This window comes from Maylandia zebra, linkage group LG16, assembly GCF_041146795.1.
Source record: "Maylandia zebra isolate NMK-2024a linkage group LG16, Mzebra_GT3a, whole genome shotgun sequence".
Classification (NCBI taxonomy): domain Eukaryota; kingdom Metazoa; phylum Chordata; class Actinopteri; order Cichliformes; family Cichlidae; genus Maylandia; species Maylandia zebra.
The window spans coordinates 35960509-35972245 of NC_135182.1; positions in this window are offsets into that span (position 1 = coordinate 35960509).

Below are 11737 nucleotides of genomic sequence, written 5' to 3' on the forward strand. Positions count from 1 at the left end.
TTGTAGCATGCTGCTTGTTGTTTTTGTCTGCTTCCACTTGTCTTTGCACTAGGATGCTGTCGGAGTAAATGTGCAGTCATATTCGTTGTGTTCCCACTAGTGCTGTCAGCGTTAATCGGATCGCCCCGTGCGTGGGGCTGGACGGTGTCAACATGTTAACGAGCTAACTGTGCTAACGCACTAGTTCCCACCCATGTAATTGAGCATTGCGTGGCACATCCAACATACTGTTTTACTTTAGTCCATGACGCGCTTACCTTCAGGGTCATACGTCACATGAAAACCAAGATAGTTCCAAAGACCAGATCTGAGTGAGGGTGGGGGAGGTTCAATTTGCCATGTTGCAAGGAGCTTAGCTTCTGTCTTGCTAGCTTGCCCTGCGCTCAGTGGATCTGCGCTCGACAGTGCAGCCTAGGCGGAGTAGTCGAGCGCAGATCCACTGAGCGCTCAACACAGACAGCATCGTCAGAAGGAAAGTTGATAAAACAAATAAAAAATGTTGTATTGTTCCATACATATGCGTACCGAACCGAAAGCACTGTATCGAACGGTTCAATAGCGATACGAGTATCGTTGCACCCCTAGTATTTACCCAACGAATGGTGCATCCCTGTGCCCGTCTAGCCAGTCGAAGTCCAAACGCAATATTTAAAATTCATTGTTTAGAAAAGTGTCTGCAAAACTGTGAAAGTCACTCTTATTCCAAACAGTGCGGTCTCGTATCGAACCACGAGCCTTAGCGATATTTTCTTCCTCCCACTCGGTGCAGTTGTGACAGCCAACACCTTGAACAGCCCTGTGTACATTACCATATGTTTACAGCATTAATCTGGCTGCTGGAGCCACAGCTGTGCTGGCAGAGAGACGTACTCGATTGGTGCTTATGAGTTCAAGTGTGCGATTGGCTTCGTTGTCTAAATGAATTACATTTCAATCAAATCACATAATTAAACGAAATAAATAAATAAACAAGAAATCCCAGTGTTTGCTATGAAGCGAGATGGTGTCGAGCGTTGTTACGATGCTTGTTTTATTCATATCATTTAGCACCAAAGACTCCATTGATTCAGTCACTATAATTGACAGTACTGTATATTGAGGGTGCTTGTTTGCCTCGGGCCGACTCAAACCGTTAGACCCAGGATCCTTGTTGTGAGGATCTCCAAGACGCTGAGGATAAAGGGCACGATTCAACGTGACATCCAGAAGCGGAGGACTGTCTCCTTCACTTTGATCTACCGGGAGGTTTGAGAGTAGACATGTTGGTCTGCCACTTAGTCTAGTATTCACTACACAGAAATAAAAAAGACCTGAAAAGATGCAGTAAGTAGCTGCGTACTCCCCATGCATAAATTATTCTGACAGCAAATTCTTCAAAAGATTGTTGAAGCGTTTCCAGGATAGAGCTCGTCTTTTCAGTGCTTGAAAGAACAGGTAGAGTTTCAAACAGAGACAAAACCTCTCAAAGTTCGCTCTGCTGCAGGGAACGTCGGTTTTGTCTGTCACGAGATGAAAGGGAAGCAGCGGGGCTTCGATGAAGACTCAGCACGCCACCAGGAGTTAACCAGGCCATTCCTCCAAAGCTCGTGTCACCAGAGAGATTAATTGGCTTGGGTCTCTTCAGAGTATTACTGATTGGCTCTCACAAACACAGAAGCTTTTATCTCATTGGCTCAGGCACTGCCACGGGTAGAATGGAAGACTGAGACCTTTCAGCGGCCCCAAAGTCCGAGTTAATGTCTGACAGCGCTTTCACAACTCTGCTGTCTGTTGCTTCATCATAATGTTAGAAATCCAGACTCTGCTTTTTGCCGCATGTATTCCACGGTACTCTCTGTTTGCATGCGCGGCGTGCAGCGTGTGTTATGTTAAAGCGAGGAGCGGGGTGTTGTGTTCTTCCACTGTTGCAGTTTTGGTCTCAGTGCACGAGACTGCAGCATCAAGCTCCAGGTATGAATCCCGGTCTGAGGTTACAGACACTGATAGTGAGCAGCGAGTGTGACGTGCAGGTAATTAGTATACAGAGAGGATGTCATGCTTCAAAACAAATCATACTTTGATTGCATGCTATCGCTAACAGTCTGCTGTGCCTTCTTCTTTCTGCCTGAACACAAATATTGGAGCTTGTGCCTCTTGTGATGCTATTAACTGTCAGCCTTCACATGATAAAGACACATTTATACACGTGAGCATGAACTGCTTTTATTGCATAATATCAATATAATATATCCAAGGTCTGTGGGGGGAAAAGAAACAGAGAAGATTACATATGAATCTCACTGTTTCCATACAGATTAACAGGGTAAGCAGCAGCTAGTTGCTGCTAATCACAATCACTTGATTAATTAATGATCATCAAGTGTAATAAGAGCAGAGCTTTTGGCAGTTTTCTGGTTTGGAGCATTCACGTATGTGTTGATGAAACAACACAGGACTGAATGTTCCAGAACGTTCGCCCTAAAGTCAAACCGTGCAAACTGCAAACCCCAGAACTCAGACTCTGCAGGCTCGGTTAGCATGTTAACGTTTATGCAATCTGAAGAACACTCAAGTACGACTTGTTTGGAAGGACTGCCGGAGAGAAACTCCTCTGTCTAAAAAGAAACATGGCAGCACAGCTTAGGTTTGCACAGATGCACCTGAAAACACAAAATGTGTGTAACAGTGTTGTTTGGACAGACAACAGCACAGTAGAGATGTTCAACCATAATGCACGGCACCATTTTTGGCAAAAACCAACCACACGTGTCAGGAAACACAGTGTGTTGGATTGGCCCAGTCAGGTTTTGACTCCAACACTGTAAAACTCCACAACAATGTGAGAAACTGCAAAAGTCATACAGAAATTAGTTACTTGAAGAATAAATTAGTAAGTAACCAAGCACCAAATCTAATATTTCATCTTATTTATGCCCCATATGAGTCAGATCTCTTTGGGAAGTAAATATATTGAATCTTTGAAATCTACTTTTACATCCCTGTAAAGTACACGTCTCAAACCATCAACATTTGCAACTGAATCAAATTTACTTACAGAATCTTTCACAGATAAAAATCACACACACTTCACAATAAAAGTATAAAACAACAAATCCATTAAAAGCTTGTCTGTATAATTGTATTATAATATATAATGGTGTTGTAGAAAGGCATGTTCAGTATTCTTTATTTGGCCTTTGTTATATTAATGATGGGGTGGACTCCAGCTGCATGTTTGCTCGTTCTTCTTCTTCTTTCTTGGGTTTCAAGAAGAAGTCGACAATCTAACTCAGTAGAAAACATCACATGCCGCCACCACACTGATGCAATAACAGCTACTCATTTTTGTGTTAATAATCAACCAACCTTCTTACTTTTATTAGAGGGTACGCTCATACAAGTGAGTCCTGTCACAACTGTTTTTGACATTCAGTGCAGCCACGTGTCCAAACAGACTGCAGGTTTTCTTTTCAGACGTTTGGAGAATCACTCTGCAGCTTGCAGATTTAGCCCTGTTGCATAAAATTCAACTTTCCCAGCCTCTGACCTGTTACACATCAAGAATCAGTCCAACACCACCTGCTTCATTGCAGTGTCTCGAGAAGTGATTCATTCAGGGGGCAAAATATTGTTGCAGTGCTCCGTGGCCACATTTGAAGACTCGAATTCCCTGAAATCGAACACAGACGGGTAAAATCTACAGACACAAACACAAGGCGCCGTAAACAGCACATTTTAACAGTTTTGGAACTTGCATGATCACAAATCAGAAGAATGTGAAACAGATCATTTATTAGTGAAGGTGGAGTCAGGGCAACTTTCAGCAATGACCTCACGTTCACCTTGAAAGTAGAAGCAGGTGAGATAAGAGCAGAGAGGCTGAAATCCTCTCTATGCAGCAAGGTCCAAAATATATTTTCATTTTAAATTGTAATTAAGACAAAAAACCCTGTAGCCTGCTGTAATAAGGACACAGCTACAGGAAGCATAGAATATATGAAACATAACATGCAGTGATTCTTCTTCTCTGGAGTTTCTCAAGATGAAAGATTTCAGAGGTATGAATGTTATCATCCTTCATCTGCAGCTGGTCTGAACAGAAGGAAACTGAGGTTAGCATAATTCCCTCACAGCGTTCTGGTTGGTTCTGCATCTTCACCCATCATGTATCTTCTCACCGCTGACCACCCAGCAGCGCTCCACACCTGAAACTTTGTCTTCTCTCGGCTCGTGTTGAGCTTTGCACGGGTTTGCTGGACTCATGCAGACGACATGAATACCTTATATATCAGCTCCACTGACAAAAATAAATACTTTGATTTGGAGTTTGGAGATTTGCATCTGATGGAGCTCAAGGTTCATCCTGGGGACACGAACAGTATTCAAAGTGACGTCTCAGAAAACCCAGAACAGAGCCAGTCTGTGGAGTCAGATCCCACTGACGGCAGAAAAACACCCAGCAGACCTGTGGATACATCAAAAACAGCATTACTCATACCTGCGTTGTTTTTCAGACAAACTTCAAGTCCCTATAAAATACAGAAAAAGACAACAAATGAACAGGATTCACTTATTAACCTAAATATGACCTATTTTGTCTGCCTGTTTTTTGGTGTTACAATATTTACATCCTCACTGTGCACCTTCACCGACTGGAGCCATGAATCTGTCCTTCTGTGGTACGGTGGCCTGAGTGGCTAATGTAACACTGTCTGACACCACATCAGCAAATACCAGTGGTCCCAAACTTATTTTGCTAGCCCCCCCCCCCCTTGTTTTACAAGAATAATGTTCGCGCCCCCCGCCCCGCGTGTGCACGCACGCACACGCACGCACACATCCTCCAGCCACACACACACATTATTGTCATTGTTTTACCTGTAGTTGTAGTTGTTTCCTGTGTAATAATATTCAACACTGCTATCAATAATTTTTTTTAAAAAAATGCTTCTCTGTGCAAAATGGGTTCAAAAACATAAACAGCTGTGGGATCCTGTTTGTCCGTGATTTGAACAGCCCAGCTGCTCCCGACTCAGGGAAAACCAACCCTGCAGGGAGACTATGGGCTCAAAATGTGGTCATAAATATTTTGTACTTGTAAAAAAGATTTGTGTGTGGACTTAGAAAAAAAACCCTGCAAGTTACAAGTACGAATTTTGACCCTATTTTTCTTCCTTTCATCTGATTGGTCAATGTCATGTCAATCACAAATGTCAATCCAATCAGAGAACAGATGGGTTTTTTGAACTGCAGGTCCTTGAAGGGTAATCTCTATATAAATATCCGATAGCAGCTAGGTCCCCTAACTTTCAGCAGCTGTTGAAAGGATAAAGTTGTGGTATATCAGTGGTTAGAAATAACATTATTACTTTAGGATTAGTTTAACACAACGTCAGGGCTGACCCGGGACCATTGCTGTGAGTCACAGTGCGCAGCATAAAGGTCCTTTCACATCGGACGCAGGATGTGCTGCTAATGCTAACTGCTAACTAAAAGCCAAGGATCCAGAATTTGTTGCTGGCTGCTGGGCTCTGTGTGCAGCAGCTCTACCTGTACTAGATGCACCTGCTCCTTGTCTTTTCTATCTCTGACTTTATGTGAACTACAAGAGTTTGGTTTTTTTGCTGGTTCTTCAAATGTTCAATAAAAACATGTATGCTAATTCATAACGAAGAAAGCTTTGTGATGAAGACTGTCATTTCCAAAACACTGCCCCCCCTCACCCCGCGGTCCGCAGCTCTGTTGAAGTCCCTGTATTAAACACGTAGTCCTGTGACACAAAAATCACCAAACTCAGACAACCAGACTGTTTTCCTTCGTGGTGATGAAGGAAAACGCTGGGTTGGCATGTAAAAGGGCATTTATTCCCTTCAAAGACCTGCAATTCAAAAAAGCGCCCCTCAACAGCCAAACCCATCTGTTCTCTGATTGGATTGTTACATTTGTGATTGACATGACATTGACCAATCAGATGAAAGGAAGAAAAATAGGGTCAAAAATCCGTACTTGTAACTTGCAGGGTTTTTTTGGCTAAGTCCACACACAAATCTTTTTTACAAGTACAAAATATTTATGACCACATTTTGAGCCCATAGGAGACCTACCTCGGCACCTGTGCAGGTGAAGCCAAAGGAAACATTTGCTTCACCATGTTTTCTAGTCTTTGGCTTAGAATGAAGTTGGTTTGGAAACATATTCATCTCCTGCTTTGCGTTTCTGTAGGCGCCCCGTGCTAGCAGTGTCCAAGCGTTTTGTTACCCCCCTTTTCATACACCCCCCCCTCCCCGCCCGCCATGGCTCTGCGCCCCCCCTAGGGGGCGGGCCCCACACTTTGGGAAGGTCTGGCATATACCAAGGCTCAGCAGGCTCTCCACAAACATGTTAGTTTGATGCAGGAAATTAACCTGCAGGTGCAGACGTGAAGAAGAAAGAAAAGAAATAAATCAAATGTATTTTTTATGGAAAACTGCAGGTAAGCAACATTTTGCTGGTGCTGTCTTTGCTTCTGGAGAAGAACTGAGCCAACGGTCCTTCATGGTCTCTTTCATAAATTTAATACTCTGGGTTCGGTTTGCTGAAACACCTGTTTTTGTTTTTTTCCGTTCAGCTCATTTATTTATTTGTGGTATACTTTTATGTTTTAAATAACTAATTTATTTTGGGCAGAGTAAAAGCAAAACCCTGTACCCGTTCGACTACCCGTTCGCTTTCAGCCCACTAATGCTCAAAGTGCATCTGTCGCTCTCCAGGTCCAACAAAGAATATGAGGAGTGATAAAAAAGTTCTGGGAGTTGGTCCAGAATCTTAACTTGATCTAAATATACATAAAGTCCTGCAGGGCTGCTTTTTTTAGATCGCTCCAAATTAAGTATATTCATAATTTAGTTCATTTACAAACGATTAGTTTATGATGGTTACAGGAGTAACTATGTTTGCATGAGTAGATTTTTAATACCTGCTGTAATCTGTTGAATCCACCGGCGTATCTTGGTTACATTTACCTAAGGTGAAGAACTACTAGCTTCTGATTGGCTGATATATGGCATGTGATTCAGAACCAGGAAGTGCTGTGTGGAAAAGAGCAAATGCCCTGATTAGGAAAGTCATTAACCTCCCCTCTGCTGTCTTACTAAGTGTGATCCACCACAAAAAATCTTTTTCTGTGTGTGTCTGAAAAAACAAATAAATAAATAACACTAAAAATATAAGTTTGCACATGAAATTTGGGTCAGTCTGAAACAGAACATGAGGTTAACTCTCTGCGTGGCTTTGACGACACTGAAAGTGCAAAAAGGATGAATTATGTAAAAATAGTCCCGCTGGAAGCAAACAACACAACGAGACGACCGTGAACACGAGATCGACCAAATGTAATCATTTATTGTTATTATTGTTGATGATGTTGTGAAGAGCTTTTGATGTCAGCCTGTAAAATGCCTCTACAGCACAAACCCTTCCCAGTGACATTGCTGGTTTGCTATTTGTCGACTTTTAACTGGGATTTCTGCCCAAACCTCCATGACTGAAACTGTATGCACACACAAAGCAAACACACACATTCAGATGAAACTCTACATGCATGCACAACTCTGATTTCTACTCCTATCTTCAGCCAGGCGGTGTAATTCCTCTGGACCTGAAACACAGACGCTCGGCGGAGAATTGGAGAAAAGGAAATGCATATTTGCAGGTCTGCGTTATCTTTAACCGAAAAAAGCTACTGAGCTAAAGATGTGAACAACTTTCTCTAAAAAACTCTGTCAGAGGTAAGAAAAAAGAGGACACAATAAATACTTAAAGTCACGCCTCTCCATGTGCATTTAAACATTGTTCGTGTAATCTAGGTTTGAGTTCATAAAACAGAAAAGAAAGAAAAATATAATAATAATTATGTTAGTTCAGTTTATATATCTATCTGTCTATGTGTGTGTCGTCTGTTCCCACTGTGTGGATATGATCCATCCTCATTGTCCAGACTTGTTACAGAAGGTGTCGCTGTTTCCCACCCACCTCCTCCTTCACACTTCTGTGAGTGTGGAAATCAGTTTGTGTGTTTGTGAAATGTGTGATTTTCTTGTTCATCAAGATTAGGTCCTTGTTGTTCTTCTAATTGCATGCTGACAAAATGCCAGTTGAAGTGGATTCCTCAGCGCTCTGTGCATGGCATCAACAGAGTATCACAGGTGATACAGTAGGTGGAGCGTGTGGTGTAAGAAGGGCTCATTTCAGCGTCTTAATGAAGGGAAATAAAGGAGGAGATGAACCCCCAGGGACATTCAGGGACATTCACTCACTGCGTGCACTTGCACAGACAGACTAAAGTTTTGTTTGTGAGGACTTTAGTTTAAAAAACCTTCAAAAAGGTCACATATGTTGTTTACGAGCAGCCGCCCCAAACTGTCTCCTGGGCTGTTTGTTAGCCCACGACTGCCTTTGTTAGATGAAGCGGACATCAGCTAATCTCACCAAAGCAAGCTGATTCAGCCCAAGGCCGTCAATTTCTGCTGAAGGGATCAATTATTAGATATTATACTTTTATCACTGCGTTTGTGTGAATGGGTTGAAACGCCATAAGTCGCATATTAAAAAACATATAAAAGGTTGTTCAAAGTCTCTTTGTTCTAGCTGAGCCCTTTTGTTCCCCTTTCTCCAACGTTTTATCCCCTGTAATAAGCTGCGGTTACAGCCGCGGCGTGTTGGAGCAGCGTGATTGAATCTTTTTGTCTTCTGTGACTGCGGCTCTGTGATGCTTTGTGGCTCTGTGAGCTTTGGTGTTAAGACAGTGGCTCTTTAAGTAAAGTTGTGTTGTTAAAGTTCATGCTCTGTGCTCTGAAGCTCCTCTGTTCCTCATGAATATAACGGCCATGTCTGTCCTTTACAGCTCCTGTCAGGCTCGCTGGGAATAAGAGCAATAAGACGGCTTTTAGCTGATGATCATCGCGACACTGTTTTCTTCTACGAAACTCTTTTGGCACACGATGCACATATAACCAAAATATTTTATGCAAATCTTCACCATCTTATGTGATGGGCGTATAAAAAGAAAAACATTGAAATTCTTCAGAGACCTGCTGCGAGTATTTGGAGGTGGAAACAAAGACTAATTTATGGGAGCATTGGTATGCAGAGGCAGATGCTGTGCATTTTAAACAAGCTGAGATGTGTTGAGGTTAAAAAATCAGGACAAACTAGTCAAACTACTCACCCTAGATTTACAGTGTTGCACTAAACCTCTGTAAACAGCTGTAAACTAGACTTTTGTCTTTGGGCTGCTGTAAGTGCGCAATGGGAATTTAGCTGATGAAATTTAATGCAAGCAAATGCTGAAAGGAAGAAAGCGATGGAGAAAATCCCTGTTATTTATTGTTTGGTAAAAAATATCACATACAGTCTACTTTAAATTAAATGTGGGCCGGGGTTTGTCCTTCACAGTGTTCTTGTGCAAGGACGCAGATACGTGTGGGCATCGGGGGGTTTATGTCTGCCTTTGACATTTAGCCCACTGAGACTATCCTGCTTATCCATCTGCCCTCTTGCAAACCATGGCCATTACTCAAGGGTCCTTTAAATGCTAGGTGATTAGGACTGTGTGTCAATGAACTCAATCATTACTAATTCAATTACATGTCCTCTGTCTGCCGCTCTGGCTCCCTCGACCCCGTCGCACACACACTTCCAAACACTGACGAGGGTCATAAACTGTGAGTAACACCTGGACAGTGAGAGAAATGCTGTCAGGCACCAGATTCCTTTATTTGCATAAAATAAAGTACGGCTAAAAATGTAAGTCAGATGATGCTATACCCCGAGGACGGTCCTCCCCGGTGCATCCGAGGTAGGGAGATAACCATAACCAAGTGCTCCAAAGATGAAATGACTCCGGCTGAAATCAAAGCTGAGCATTTAATTTATCATGACTTCAAAAGGAAATGGCAATTAGAAGGAGACATCAAAGAAAAGATGACTGCATGAATAAGCAAATATTAGAAGGTGGGTGTTTTACGCATTTCAGGTTTGATCTAAAGAGGTCAAATAAAGAAAGCGACGTGTCATAAATGAAATCATGCATTTCATATACAATGAAGCCAACAGTGTTTATCCATGAAGATGTCAGGTTCTTGGTCCAGGCAGAAATATATGATTCATGATGGAACGATGCACCACACCCACTGTGGATCCTCACACTTTTCATAGAGCCACACAAATTCACATGTGCGGCTCTGCACTCTGGAGAAATAACCTGGCGTGTACTGGATGGATCGTCATTCACTTCTTGCAGAAATTCATATCTCCCCCAAGATATTAGACAATGCTCTGTTTGCTCAGCATAATTCGCCCCACATTGTCTTTCCAAATAGTTCCAAAGCTACAGATGGAGATCCAGCTTCACCGTGAAGACTGGTTTGCTGGAGAAACCCTGTGTGAATGTGAGGGGACTCTGGATTATCCAAGCTTTAGTTTAGCTGAAGGAGTGAAGATTAAATAGTGCCATGACCAAAGGCCAGTGGACTCGACCACGGGGGCCAAGCAGACTGTTATATCTGAGTCAGGCTCAGTCAGATCAGGGAGATTTATTCCTGTGCTCTGCCGTGGTTTAACTTGGGGCCACCTTCTAAACCAGTAATAAATCACGACGCTCCTCATCTGAAACCTTTGTTTCCTTTACTTCCCTCATGTAATTTCTTAATTTATTTTTGGTGAGACTTCAGGCGAGAGATATATTTGGGAATAGGATCAGACAAACGGTCACACACACACACACACACACACACACACACACACACACACACACACACACACACACACACACACACACACACACACACACACACCTGCTTTCCATAACCTAAGAGGACATAAAGCTGCACTTCTATCCTTTATTAACCTAATTTCTCAATGATTTTTTGTGACTGTGGAAAAACACAAAGCATTTTAATAATGTTATATGAAATTCAAACTCACATTGTTGTTGTTTCTTGATTGCCATGAATCACAGACCATGAAAGGATTTATATATTTATTTTTTTACGTTAACATTAGGACATGAAAAAAATGTAAATTCTGCAGAGGTCAGTCTGAGATGTTGGCAGTGAAAAAATGTGCAGGTTAGCATTGTTGGGCGAGGAGATAAAACCATGGAAACTAATCTCACAGACTGTGTGTGAGTCTGTCAGAGCCTCAGTTGGATTGTAAAGAGGCTGAGAGTCGGGAAAAGCAAAACGACAACATTGACTTTATAACTTGTGTTGGAAGTCTGAGGTGAAAATAAAGCCCATTGTGTAGTTCCATAATGGGTGAGATTTGCCCAAAAGATCAGCAGCAGCTGCGGTTTTAATTTAGAGAGATCTGTTGAAAATAACATTTTTTCTGGGGACACCTCAGGCCCTCCAAGGTTTGGAGGCCTATCTCCACCCACCACCACTTCCCCTGCCGGTGGCGGACTCCCTCAGGTGTCGGTGCGTTGGTGGTTCTTTGTGTCTGGGGGTGGGGGTCCAGGTACACACCGGCTCACTCCTTGGCGGCCGCTTGTCGGGGCCTGGGGCCTGGGGCTCGCTCGGGCCCCTTTGGAGGTGGGGTGCGCCCAGCCTCTCGGCCTAGGGCTCGGTCACTCAGGCGCAGCTGGGGGCCGGCGGAGCTCACGGGCGCGTCACTGCAACTCCCCCTGACTTCTGCTCCGCGGTTGCTGAGTGAGCCCTCATCTGGGACTCTCCTCAGCTCTTACTGGGACAGTGGCGCGGCTGCCCCTCTGTTGGTCTTC